This window comes from Caretta caretta, chromosome 2 (genome assembly GCF_965140235.1).
Source record: "Caretta caretta isolate rCarCar2 chromosome 2, rCarCar1.hap1, whole genome shotgun sequence".
Lineage (NCBI taxonomy): Eukaryota > Metazoa > Chordata > Testudines > Cheloniidae > Caretta > Caretta caretta.
This window is the reverse complement of record NC_134207.1, coordinates 265,411,379-265,423,533: the sequence shown is the minus strand read 5'-3', so window position 1 is coordinate 265,423,533 and position 12,155 is coordinate 265,411,379.

Genomic DNA, 12,155 nt, shown 5'->3' with positions numbered 1-12,155 from the left:
CCTGTGACAGCAAGTCTCAGAGCCTGGGTCAACTGACTTGGGCTTGCAGGGTTCATGCTACGTGGCTAAAAATAGCAGTGTAGATGTTCCCTGCTCGGGCTGGAGCCCAGCTTGAGACCCGGAGAGGAGGCTGGATCTCAGAACCCAGGAGGCAGCCCAAATGGGAACCTCTCACCTGCTATTTTTAGCCCTGTACCACGAGCCCGAGTCAGTTCACCCGGGATCTGACACTCACCAATGTGGTAATTCTTCCCCTTCCTCCCTCCGCTGTGTAGATATACCCTAGGTGACTTGGCCAAGGTCCTACAAAGAGTCAGTGGCAAAGTCAAGTTGGGACATAAACGCTGGCCCCCAACCCCTTGCTTTAACTGCTAGACAACACTCTTCCCAGAACGAAAACAACTGCTCCCTGGGTGAGGGAGCGTGAGGAGAAAGCGCTGAGGCAGAGCCATGCCGAGGGCTTTTCTGTCCTCCATTTACATTGTTCTCTCTCATCAAGCGCTTCCTCAGAGTATAATTCTCCAAGTTCCCAGACATAATCATAACATCTCGCAACAGCAATCAGCGAGCAGCCAACCTCAGCTTGTTTGGAGGGTCTGATAGGCATACAAGTTCAGATTAGGCTAAACCTCTGCCTGAGAAATGAGGCTGAAAACCTCAGAGCGGCTTCTCGGTGCCTTGAGGGAAACTGGGACATCCTAGGAAGAATGTGCAGATGAAAATCAAACAAGGCTAAGAACCGCAGAGCTGGTTTGAGTTTTGTGCTCTTAGTTTCCCAACCCTGGCATCACAGAGAACGTGGGCCCTGTAAAGGAGGCTACCGGCCCAGGCCAGCCTGTTCCCAGTGACAGCCCCAGTACACGAGGAGGCTGGGAGGTGTCCCTCCCAGAAGGGTTATAGGCTGAGCAGCAATGCACGCTGGGGAAGGAAGCTGGTGATCAGAGGCAGCCTTTGCTCAGCATGGCAGCACACACTCATCTGTGCAGGGTCTCTCTGGGGAAGACGCTTCGAGCGAACAGAGCAGAAGTGGTAGAAGGACATTGGAGGCAGCATGAGGAGAAGCCGAAGGTCCAAGACTAAGGTAGGATGCCCCAGTGTGGGGGATGGACTCGGGAGAGGGGTGAAGTCAATTGCCTGAGGCAAAAGAAACTATGTTAGTGTGAGGCCTGGGTGGGAACCTGCATGTCCAGGGACCCTAGGTGAGGACTCCCACAGGTGATAGGGACCTTTCACTTCTCAGTATTGGGTGTGGGGTGATGGTGCAGATCCTGGGGAGAGGACCGTGGTTTGGGAAGGGGCAACGGTCTGTGCATTGTTTCTCCTGGACTCTTCGTTTCCTGCAGAGGGGTAGGGCTAGCTGGCGGGCTAGGCTATCCACAGGTGAGAGGGACGTTGTGCAGATAGAAAAGCAGACTACCTTGTGCGTGAGTTGGTGTTGGTCCTGCTCTGAGCAGGGGGTTGGACTAGATGACCTCCTGAGGTCTTTTCCAACTCTAATATTCTATGATGCTATGATTCTAAATGGAGACATTTCTGACGTGGTAACCAGATAAGCCATGAGGGAATTGCTTTCTATGCTTTAAGGCATAAGCTGGTCGCCTTGGGAGCTAGCAAGCCTCTTCCCCACTAACAGGACTGTACAATGAGTCAGGTACATGATAGAGGGTTTTTGCCTTCTGTTGAAGCCTGAGGTGTTGGCTACTTTGAAAGGCAGAATACCAGACTAAAGGGATCAGCTGTCAGACACACGCTGATAAATGCGATGTTCCTATCCCCACCCATCCTCGTAAAACACAAAGTTCAAGCTTAATAGCACACAGAGACCCTCGCGCGGTCCTCAGCCTTTGAGTTACGAGGTGTCTCTTGCTCCAGATGTCTCGCACCATCGCCAGGCAACGTTATAAACAGAGCGGGTGGAAACGTGTTCCTGACAACCGAGGAGCCCGTGGTGGGGTTCCGAGCTTTGCCTGGTTTTAGATTTTGTTGGAATTGCCACAACTCAGTTCAGGCTCACTGACATTTGGAACCTCTTTTGGAGGCAGGTGGGGGGTCCGGAGTTCCAGCCCTGAGGCTGGAGGGATGTGGAGAAGAGGGCAGAGTTTCCAATGGACGAGGGGCTGGTTGATAGCTTCAGGCAGAATCTTTCTTTCAGCTGATTTTTTACTTTTTTTTTCTTCTTTCTGCTGCTTGAACCAAAAAAACTCAAGCAACCGAACTGCACAAAAGGACTGGAACAAACAAACAAACAAACAAACAAACAAACAAACAAACAAACAAAACTTGTTTCCCAACCCCCCTCCCTTTGAATTGAAATAGATGAATTCCCACATTTCCAGCAATTATTTCCAGGTGCTCGTAAACCTGCTATCTTGTTTAAAAGACATTCCCCTTCAGGGGTCCAGAGAGGCCTAAGGCTGTAATCTGTTTTATCAATGCTAAAGGCTCTGGTTTTGCAACTGCGTCCCTGCCTCCCTTGACCTCTTGGTCTCTGAAGACAACGACTACTCGCTCATAGTTTGGGATTTGGGAAATCGTATGATCTCTTCGGGTTGGAGCGGTTAGCAGCACTGTAGCTGCAGAAGTAATTAATGCCCACGCAATCAGCAACTGGATGGAAAATCCACCAATTCTTATTCAGCACATGCATTCAGCCTCCTCCTGATGCACCTTTCCAAGACCTCGATCAGGGACCCACCAGCTCTGTTCTTGTCTAAGCAGATCGCAGTTGAAAGAAGAGACACCTACATTGTAGGTGCATGGCTTCTTCCAATGTAAAGAAAGAGCTGGGTTGCTGAATCTCTATGAATCCCTTGGTTTGTCAATTCAGGAAACTGGCTACCTGAACTCTATGGGGCCAGTCATTGGCGTCAAATGGCACTACATGAGGTCTGCCCAGTACAATGGCAGTGAAAGAAAAGGTAGCGTGAGGACAGTCCCTCTTTAGAGAACATGTCATAGAAGGTAGGCAATTCCCCTTTGACCCAGCCTCGGATCTCCTGCCTGGTAGAGAGAGATGATCTTGTATTTAAGGACTGCACTGGGACTACCCTTCCTTCAGTTCCTGGCTCTGCCAGACATACTTGGTGACCTTCCTGTTTATTATTTGTCCTCCTGTAACATCTGAGAGCACAGGCACCAACCCTTCCCTTTGCCTGGGGAGCTCCACCCCTGCTCTGCCCCGAGGCCGCTCTCCAAGCCATTTGGCGGTGTCGTTGCCCCCTATCAGTGGTTTGGCGGCTGCACCCCTCTATCAGCTGTTGGGCGCCAGCGGCGGTGCCCCCCATCAGCTGATGAGCGGGGGCAGCGAACAGCTGTGGCTGGTGGGTGCTAAACAACCTCTATTTATTGTCCATGAGTGCTCCAGCCAAGGCTCCACTGTCCTGGGTGCCGTACAACCACAGAACAGCAACAAAAAGTCCCTGGGCGTGTCATGAGATCGGCCTGTCCCTCAATCCCCCATCTGTACAATAGGGAGGATACTTCCAATTCTCCTGCATCTTCTCCATGTGGAATTGTAGGCTTTAAAGGACGGCCTCTGGCTATGTGTCCACCCACAGCACTTCGTACAATGAGGCACCGATCCACACTAACGCTGCCATAATGCGCATCATAAGGAGGTTCAGATGCCACAGTCACAAACATGAATGTCGCAATTTGAGATGAACAGCTCTTTAAGGCCAAAAGGGATCATCGTAGTATTTAGGCTGACACTATAGGTCATAGAATTTCATCATGACTAAAGCAGCTCTTCCAGGACAACATCCAGTCTTGAGCCGAACCCTTCAAGAGATGGAGAATCCTCCACTGTTCTTGGTAACTTCTGGAGAAAGCACTTTTTTTCCTAATTTGAGTGTGTCTCGCTTTTAACTTCCGATTCTTATGCTCCTTGCATAAAAGACACCTGAGAAGTATAAAGTATAATAGTGACTTGTGGGTTTCCATCGCAGTGTTATTTGTCCCAGCAGTCCTGCTGCGTGACAGTCCCCAGCTCTGTTACGCAGCAAAAGGAAAATCAGGAAGGCTTCCAAAATGCTGTGTCTATTCTACAATTTGTGTCACAAATAAATAAAAAATTTCCTGTTGCATCCCAGTGACAGATTTGTGGGCCTGTGAGAGCGGTTATGGAACCCAGCTGACAGTCTAACCCCGTTGCAAGAAGTTGGCAAGGAGCTAGAACTAAAAACGCCTGTCCCACAGCACAGCTTTAATAAAGGCCAATGGCACGGTAAAGAATCAAATGTTTTGTGAAAATAATAAATGCCTTGCAAAGGAGGCAATCATAATTTTCCTGTGGATGAGTTTAAGCCAACTTCCCTCCCTTTACCTTCTGCAAAGAACTCTCCCCCTCGACTGAGATGAGAATATGACCCAACATGTTGCACTATCTTGGCTAGCAGCAGGTGACCTTGGAGACTCAATTCTGAGCTGCAAGTGTGATCCGTCTACCTTCCATGGAGAGTGTACTGAATTTCAAGTGAAGAGAGGCCAAAGCTTGAGCAAACCTGGTATGACTTTTAAGGTTCTGGGTGAAACTGGATTGAGCTTTAGACAAACCTGGGCTGAGTTGGAAGGGAGCCCCAAGCTGAATACTGAGCAAGCCTAGCTGCACCCAGGCCAAGTGACAAGTGAACCGGAGCTGATTTATAGTTACTGGCAAACTTTGTTTGTCTTTTTTTTGGACTCTGAGTTAGCGAGCATTGGATGGTCAAAGCAAAATCCTGTGTACCAGCATACCCGCGTCTCCCAGAGATTGTCTCCCAGCCTGCAATGTACGTTACGACGAACATAATCATTCCAGCCACCAGCTGCGGGAATGACTCTCCATCTGTTCCCTGGCAGGCTGATCAAGCATCTACAATGCCACCTCCACGCTAGAGTCCTGATGATAGTTGCAAAGCCCTGTATGGAGGAGCAGCCACCGCAAAAGGCAAGTACAGAGTATGTTCACTGACAAAGCCATGAAGAAAGAAACCCTTTCCACTGAAATCCATGTGTGGAACTCAGATATGGTTCTAGGGAAGGGGAGATTTTGACCTTGGGGGGAGAGTGTCTAATGTGTTAGTTATCTCAATGCGTTAGTGTAGTCCACTGCTATAGCAGATCATAGATCCAGTGCTCTCCAGCACCCAGTCCACTGGGCCATGGCCTGAAAGGCCTCCAGGATGGGCACTGGTGCTGCTGATGGGCTGGGCTTTCTTCGGGACAATCCTCCAGTGGTTCTTCTCATCCCTCTTGTTCTCTGTCTCGGTCCCTCTAGTACCATGGTTCTCAGCCTCTTCCCTACTGCTACTTCTAGCCATAAGGGAAAGGTAGGGTAGCTGCCACCTCATGACACCTGCTTATGACCCTCCAGCCCCCCACACTGTGGGCTCATAATCGCCAGGTTGAGAACTCATGCTTTAGCATCACATCCTACTATTGCTCCTCGAGCTCTGTTCAATCTGCAGTAGAGACAGCAGCTGTGAAGGCAGATCAACCCTGGCAATTTCAGTGTATTCAGCTCCAGGAGCACCGTACGGCTCCTTTCGGTCTCAGACCCCGTGAAATGAATGGCCTCCTTTATGTCCATAGGAATCTATCAATGTTAGATTGAGAGGTTTTCTGAATGGCCCAATCCAGTGTCAGGGTCACAAGGATGCTTATGATCAGATGTATTACGGCAGTGCGTAGAGGACCTGGCAGAAATTAGGGCCCCATTGTGCAAGGCACTGCACAGACACCGATGAGACTGGCAATTTCAAGTGCTCAAAAATTATGAGTCAAGCCCCAACCAGTCACAAAACTTGCAACAAAGAAAAATACACTTTGGGGTCCTTCCTTGCCATTTTAAGGGTACCGTTTTTGAACTTTTCTGTACAACCACAAGGGCTAAAACCATGCAGTTTTAAATATTTTGTTTTTCAATGAAAGCTGGGATTTTCTCACATTCCCATCTCCAGGGCCTGCGGGATTAAGAGAAACACCAAGTAGTCTTGCAATAAAAATAACAAGAGTTGGCAACACTGCGGTACCTGGCCCAAAGAGCTTCCTGTCGCCGTAGGTAAGAGAATATCGGTGTGAGGGGAAGCAGAGGAAGTGACTTGTTCCAAGATCACACAGCAGGTCAATGGCAGGTTTCTGGGGTCCCTGTCCAATGCGCTAACCACTGGACTACACTTCCCTCTCCTGAGCTCTGTGTCCAAACCATTGACGCCCATGCCCAGTCCCTGTGCTAAAGCACCTGCAATTGCTGTTGAGAAGAGTCCCAGAGGAATGCAGAGCTAAGTATTTATTGATGTTTCCTATAACCCTTCTCAAGACATGAGTTGTTCCCGAGCTGGATTCCCATCTGCACTAATCAGTTCCACAACGACAATAAAGTTGCAAGTGGGGGAGGTTTAGATTGGATATTAGGAAAAACTTTTTCACTAAGAGGGTGGTGAAACACTGGAATGCGTTACCTAGGGAGGTGGTAGAATCTCCTTCCTTAGAGGTTTTTAAGGTCAGGCTTGACAAAGCTCTGGCTGGGATGATTTAACTGGGAATTGGTCCTGCTTTGAGCAGGGGGTTGGACTAGATGACCTTCTGGGGTCCCTTCCAACCCTGATATTCTATGATTCTATGAAATCTGAGCAAAAAGGAGCTGATGGAAAGCCAAGCCGCACAAGCCAAAAATCCACCTCAAAATCTGACTTCTGCTCCCAAGGAAGAGTGTTTGAGTCTCTTTGGGGAAATCCACGTTTCACCCTCATGCACCCCTCCCTTCTGGCTTGCTCGCTCTTTTCCCCACTTTGCTTTTCAGTATCCAGTGTATAGTGGGTTTTCTGAAGTATCCTCCCCTCCTAGGAAATCACAGTTCACGACCCTCCTCTCCCACCTTCCTGCTTTATAGGAATACAAAAATTGGTGTGATTTACTCTGTAGTCTGGATTTTGCTAACCCTGAATGTTTTTAAACACTGATGAGTCAGTGCACACCCAAAAACATGATTTCAATAAATCTTGGGGTTCTCTCGATTTGTCTTCTGGGTGTTGTTCCTTTAGGGTTCATGTTTTCAAGCCTTTTTCAACAACCATAAGGGCAAGAAACAGTTGGTTTTTAAAAGAGATGATCGTCTGATGTAATATCATGACTCCAGTAGCTGGGGCTTTTAGGAAACCACCCAACAGCCTGACGTTCATAGTACTGTTGTGAGAGTTGCTAGCATGGGGTTCCCTAGCTGTGTAAACACACCCTAGTCCATGGTTGCCAAACCTTTGAGTGTGGGGTAAACTCTCTTTTGCCCAAGGATGCAAAGGAAGCATGTTTAGAACCCAGGCTCTCCTGACCTCTAGTCCTGGTCTTCAGCCACAAGACCAACCAAGAAAAGACAGTCACAATCACACGCTGCTAATGCTTCCCCTAGCCACTATATTGGGAGGACAAGTAAGAAGGAATCTAGACTTCTGCCATCACAGCAGCATCTTCCCTTGGGGGGGAAAAGGGACCAGTGCAATCAGTCACCATCTTCAGCCTCTCTTGTGAGGGGTGGAATTAGAGGGAATGTGAACCAGGGAGAGGGGGAGAAAATGCACCATGAGAGGAGACCTGAGGAGGGAGAGGCACAGATCTCAGGTCGGGGAGGCAGGATAGCGAAAGATGGTGCCGTGAGCGTGGACTCTGGAGAAGAAAGATAGAGATGAGGAGGAAAGTGGGGTGGGGTGTGGGGGGAGCCTAGTAGTTCTGAGGAGGAAGCAAAGGGGCCGGAGAGAATGCAACAAAGGGAACTAGAGGCAACTGTGGTTGTGCAAGCGGGAAGGATCCAAGGAGGAGAGAGGAAAAGAGATGCTGCTTCTTGTAGAAACAGGACTCAAGAAGAGTTATAGGAGAGAGAGAGGACAGAATGAAGGAAAAGGAAGAAATCCATGTGGGAATGGACACAGAATCATAGAACCATAGAATCTCAGGGTTGGAAGGGACCTCAGGAGGTCATCTAGTCCAAACCCCTGCTCAAAGCAGGACCAACCCCAACTAAATCATCCCAGCCAGGGCTTTGTCAAGCCTGGCCTTAAAAATATCTAAGGAAGGAGATTCCACCACCTCCCTAGGTTACCTCCCTAGGTAACAGAACAAACCAGATATGTAAGGACAGGAAAAGAGAAGGGGATAAAGAAATAGATGGAGGAAAAAAGCCAGAGAACAATTTCTAGAGTAGTGAAGTTTTTATTTAATTTAGTTATTTGCATCTATTTTATTGCATTACCGTGCCTGCCCAATCCATAAGAGACGTCTCTGTGCCTTCCGGGGGTATGGTGAGGTGGCTGTCTTGATGTACTGTGTTAATACCACTGGTTGCTCCGGATGCCATACCTACTTAATTAGCTAGAGAAGAAGGAAATAACTTTACAATTCAGGAGGCTGTCCACAAGCATCTGCAAGTGGCAGCTGTGCAGTGACCCATGGCCTGCTACCCTGAAGGAGAGGCCTGGAGGTTTCTGTCACCCTGATAATTGGGAACCCCTTAAAGAATTAGTTACTGAGCTCCCCCACCCTGCCCCCCAGCAAACAGATGCACCTGAGAGTTCCTCACCCTTCATGGAAAAGTGGGGCCTTCATTTGAGAGAGGGATCCAAAGCCATGCCGCTGGCCCTCCTCACCATCCTAAGGCTGGACCTGTACGTAGCGGAAGGAATGTAGACCCCTGGGGTGCTTCAGGGGTGGGCGAGAACATCTGCTGCTCCAGGAGAGAGTGCTGTAATTCAGGGCGGCACGGCTTAGTGACGAGGGCCCAGATCCTCAAAGGTAGTTAGGTGTCTAACTCGCACTGAAATCAATGGGGTTAGTTCGCCTTTGGAGGATCTCGGCTTCGGACCCTGGTTCCGTCCTACCTTGTTTTAATCCTACCTTGTTGTGTGATAAGTGAATCACTTTGCTGCTCTGTGCCTCAGTTTCTCCCCTCTGTAAAACAGAGACAAGAAAGGCAAGCGACCACAGCTAAGTGCCTTCAGAGCTAAGGAAGAGCTGAGCACCAGGAGCTCCAGTCTCTTGCCTGCAAAAGTGGCTTAAATAAATTGGTGATTGGAAAGAAAAAAAAGTCCGCTGGGAAGCAGCAAACGTTTGACTGTTTTTTTGCGGGGGAAATCCTTGTGCCAGAGGGTTAAAAAAACTCTTTACCACATCACTGTATGCCTGGTTGACTTTTAAACCCACTTTGTTTCATCTCTAGACAATGATTAAGCTGCAATACATAAATTCAGTATCCCATAGGCTAACGGGGGGGAGGGGGGAATCTAAATAGAACTCCTATGGGGAAACGTATTAATAACTACTGTTAGACAGGAGGCAATAAAAGCCAACTGTAAATTTGCATCATCTGTCTTGGTCAATTAGAACCTGGGCGGCTGCCATTTCCACAAACGAACTGATTACTTATCTCCGATGCGCATTTAAATTCAAATGACGCCAAACCATGCATGGCGAGTCAGTAAATATTTTCACAAAGTGCTTGACGATGCAATGATGCAAAGGTCACCAGGATGGCTATGGGAATCATAAAACCACATAAACTGACTCTCCACTGAGTCTAAACAGACTCTTACAACAAGGAACTTCAGGGTCATTCCCAATAATGGAAACTGGAGACAGGTGACTCTGTAGGTCATCTGCTCCCCCCTGCTCCCCCTTGCCAGTACAGAATTATTGCCTCTTGGAGGTTTCCTAGTGCTGTGTCCAGTCTGGCTTTAAAGATCTCAGTGAATGAAAGTTCATTCTGCTCTGTCTGTGGGAGACCATTCTACAGTCTGAAGCACCAAACGCACTCCCCAAAATCTCCTGACGTGTTCTAATACAGTGTGCGACTCTTCTCCCTTCTAGTGAGAAAGTAAAGAATCTGCTACTGCTATCAGTCAGCAGAGTTATCCTTGTATCTCAAAGATTATAGGCTTATGCTTATAGCATTTAAGGGCCCAGGCTCAAACCCTGCTGATGATCAGGGCAGGGGCTCGATATAGTAACTGTCTCACCAGGAGATGCCCGCCTGGGGAAAAATCTTGCTAAAACAGTGGTTGAAAGCCAGTCTGAAGCCTAGAGCTCCCTTCTGAACAGTTGCTTTTCTCTTCACTTCTGCTACCAGGGCATGTGTCCCCAGGGACCAGATTTTTGAAGGTATTTTAGTTGCCTAACTCTCATTGAAATCCATGGAAGTTAGGTGCCTAAATACCTTTAAAAATCTGGCTCAGGTTCCTTCTCTCTGGTTGCCGTCTATCCGCTGCTCTCTCCAGAGCTTTCCTGCCAATGCAGGGGAGGTGTTACAGACTCCAGATGCCCACTGCTCACTTTTAAAGGGCCCAGAACAGGCAAATACTGGTGAGGATCATTACCACCCAAGAGCATCTGAGCAGTATCCCTCTCTGAGAAGCATCTGAGCACTCCTCTGCAGAGGAATCGAATGATTCTCCACACAGCTATGCATATTTTCGATTGGGGAGAGTGCAGAAAGAGAGGACAATAGGAGGAGAAGCTCTAGCTGTGCTATAAAAATACTGTACACATGCAGTCTCTCGTTCTTAAGGATAAGTATTCTCTTTACTCCATTATATAGTTCTAACATCGTAGACAGCAGATCCTGCTGTTAGCTGGGGCTGCCGGCTTTGCCCTGAGCTCCACCTTCTTCTCCGGTGTGACCTTCTTGTCCTGTGCAGCTACCCCGCACACCCTTGCACAACAACAGCTGTGCCACACTGGTGCAGAAATGTAAACTAATGCTCATTGTATGGAAAGTGCCAGGTATGCATTGAAAATTTCATGGAGACCACTATTGCTATGGGACATCTCTGTGGCTGCAGGGGGAAGCTAGGTGGCTGTCTTGATATATTGTGTTAATATTGCTGGCTACTCCGGATTTCATAGAACACTGATAATACATTAACCTTTTTCTCCTTTTGCTATCCAGATAGGTCATTGCCTGTTTGTTCCCCTCCTACCTGGACTGTTCACACTTTAGAAACCTACCACTATAGTCTTATTGCTATAGCCTTGTTTGCCATAGGCCATTGACCCATTGGCTGAAAATGGTGGTTATGAAGAGGTTCCCCTGAACATGGGCTAGTTGGACCATTGGTCTGACCCAGTGTAGCTATTCTTATGTTGCTGAAAGTAGGGGAGACAGAATATAGCTGCAGAAGCTGCTCTTAGCCTGCAGAAGAGAAGAATGAGGGGGGATTTGATAGCTGCTTTCAACTACCTGAAAGGGGGTTCCAAAGAGGATGGCTCTAGACTGTTCTCAATGGTAGCAGATGACAGAACAAGGAGTAATGGTCTCAAGTTGCAGCGGGGGAGGTTTAGATTGGATATTAGGAAAAACTTTTTCACTAAGAGGGTGGTGAAACACTGGAATGCGTTACCTAGGGAGGTGGTAGAATCTCCTTCCTTAGAGGTTTTTAAGGTCAGGCTTGACAAAGCCCTGGCTGGGATGATTTAACTGGGAATTGGTCCTGCTTTGAGCAGGGGGTTGGACTAGATGACCTTCTGGGGTCCCTTCCAACCCTTATATTCTATGATTCTATGATTCTATGATAGCTACTTTTAGCATCGTTCGGAGAGTGCCGTTGAGACTTCCCAAGTCTTGGCCCCTCGATGAGCCTTAAAATGCTCAGATAAAGATGATGGACATAGTTTAGTTTACTCCAGTGCAAATGGGTTATTTGCTGAGGAATGTTTTCACTAGCGGGTCAGTTTCCTAGTACAGACAAGGCCTAAACTGAGCAGCGACAGTCAAAAAACCCAACAGAATGTTGGGAATCACTAGGAAAGGGACAGATAATCAGACAGAATTACCTCTGTGTAAATCCATGGTACGCCCACATCTTGAATACTGAGTGCAGATGTGGTCGCCCCATCTCAAAAAAGATACATTGGAATTGGAGAAGGTACAGAAAAGGACAACAAAAATGATTAGGGGTATGGAACAGCTTCCATATGAGAAGAGATTAATAAGATTGGGACTTTTCAGCTTGGAAAAGAAACAACTAGGGGGGGATATGATAGAGGTCTATAAAATCATGACTGGTGTGGAGAAAGTAAATAAGGAAGTGTTATTTACTCCTTCTCACAACACAAGAACTAGGGGTTACCAAATGAAATTAATAGGCAGCAGGTTAAAAACAATCAAAAGGAAGTATTTCTTCACACAAGAAATG